We start from the raw sequence: 2,581 nt of genomic DNA on the forward strand, positions 1-2,581 counted from the left end.
TGAATGAACTTTATTTTTACAACACCTTTCATGCAGAGAATGCAACAAAAGTGATTAACAATTCAGCAGCAAATACATTTAACGCTAGGGTTTGCTGATCTGGAGAAACTAGCAAGAGTAGGCTAAATTTGAAAAATGATCCAACCGAAGAATACAGTGTTGACAAATATTTTCCAAGAAAGAAGCTAGCAGCATTAGCTCCAAAAGTTGCTAAATCTAGCAAGAAAGTCACCAAGTCGGCAACACTGACATCCCGTCCGCCCAAAGCTACGCCCCCCAAAATAATGATACCAAAGTTAACAACAAACATGACTATTGAGCTAGCAGTTTGTGAAAGAGCAATGAGTGCACGGAAGAATACGTGCAGCCAGACAGCAGGTAGACAGGCAGGTAGACAGGCAGGTAGGCAGCCCGTCCAATCATTGGGTTCAGGCCAAATACAATTATTGGCTGGGTTTATTACAGTCCTGAGACAGCCACAGATACTGGGATTTTGTTTGTGTCATTGATAATCAGGATTTGATGACAAATGAAAAATGTTTTAGAAGATTACCAACCCTTCTTTAAAACGGTTTAAAAGTAAAAAAAAAAAGAAAAACATTCACAAATGAAAATTAGTATTATCAAAAAATTAAAGAAAATATTCAAATATTAAAGACACTTAGCACGTCTAAAATTTTAAAGAATATTATGCAGCATTTTTCTTAAAAAACGAGTAGAGAGTGATAGAAAAATAATCGCTCTCAGTTATCCTTTATGACCTTCCTGCAGCCTGTATTTTCTCTTCTCTTCTTGTTTTCTTGTTCCTGGGGGTCAGCAAAGAGCTTTGGGTCCCACGTGGGGGTTTAACCTCCCGGCCAATAAGCAGGCTGTGCAGCCAGTTTTCATTCCTAGGTCAAATGCCTCTGATTGTCACAACCTTCAGCGTCTGATACTGATGCTCTAGGCACCCTGTAGCGTCTGATACAGAGCAGCCGTGGTACTTAAGAAGAGCTGCACAGTGAGTGCTCTAATTAGAGGGCAATAACCTTCTTTTTTTAAATATATTTATTCATTTTTTATTCATTTTTTAGAGTTAATTTAAAAGAACAGAGGGCGTGTAGATCCATCTTCAACAGATGAAATACAAATTTTTATAACGACATTGATGTGTTTCCTCACAGTACAGTCAGTTAACAGCTCAAAAACACATTTCAGTGTGCAGTTTCTTTGTGGTGACCTTAGGAACAGTTAAGGCGGCAGCGGTGGAGAAACTTTGGTTCTTGGAAGATCATAAAACAATATGGAGTCTGGGATATAAAAGGAGGCGTGGCCATTAACTGCCTTTTAAACTAAGAAGAGCACTTTAAAATCAATTTTAAAAGATACAGAGAGCCAGTGTGGGAGTTATGTCATCTCTCATTTGAGTTTTTGTTCAAATCCTGGCAGCAGCATTCTGGCTGGTCAGGCACCATGAACCTTTGAACAACATTTTTAGAATCCCCTCTGACATCAGTGTGCTTCAAAACCAAGTGTTAAAGATAAGGGAATGGATGGGTGGCTGATTGGTCAAACTAAACAGCAAAATGAGCAGATATTTCACAATAAAGAGCTGCAGGACAGTTTTTTTACAGTAAAGAAATTACCCTCCTAGCTTTAAGTCAATGTTTTTATGTTCTTGTTGTTTTAATGTTTTTCTGGTTAGATGCCTGAAATGAGGTCTGTGGTTAACATAATCTCAAGACATTTTTCATGTTTTGTTCTACAACATAAAATAAGTCAGTAATAGCTATTTACTTCTGCCGATTGCATCCACGATTCAAAAATCTTTAAAGTGGTGTTACTTTGTGAAGATGCTTAACAAAAAAATACACGTTTGTTTGCCAAAGAGCTTATTTTCTGCAATAATCCAAAACACAATGATAAAGTCCCCTTGTTTTTTTGTGGAGAGAACCAGGGGAGGCTAACTTCCAAAAATATGTTATCAGTCCTCTATTGTATAGACATGGAGTACAACTCTAAAATGACTCCGGCTGAGCCAAAAAAATCCAGACGGCCTTCATGACACCTGACTCGATAATTGAAGCCTTTATGTTGGATTTGAGGGATTTAGTAAAATACTTTACTCGTCAATTGTTAATAAGTAACCTGACAGGATAAATGTAGTGGTGTAGAAAGTACAATATTTCTCTCGGAGATGTTAAGGAGTAGAAGTATAAGCAGCAATAAGTGAGCAGCATGTTTGTTGTAGCAAGTTTAGTTGGGGCTAATTCATTCATTCATTTTATAACAATTCTAACAATATTTGATATGCTCATTATAGGTTTTTAGAATTTTAATCTCTGGAGTAACTACAGCAGCCAGATAAACGTAGTGGTAAAGTGGTGTACAAATAGCATAACTTTAAAAGATTACTTCAGAATTCTACTAAGTTAAAGTACTTAAGCAAATGTTATTTCCCCAGAGGTAATTGTAGCTTTACTTGTGATGTATTTTAATGTTTAGTTCTTGTAATAACATCCATAAACACTTAGATATTCAGATACCATATTTAGGTAAATATTAGAGTTCAGTTGTCATATTGATTTTAAACAGCAGATGG

Source organism: Anoplopoma fimbria, chromosome 14 (genome assembly GCF_027596085.1).
Source record: "Anoplopoma fimbria isolate UVic2021 breed Golden Eagle Sablefish chromosome 14, Afim_UVic_2022, whole genome shotgun sequence".
In the NCBI taxonomy this organism is placed as follows: Eukaryota; Metazoa; Chordata; class Actinopteri; order Perciformes; family Anoplopomatidae; genus Anoplopoma; species Anoplopoma fimbria.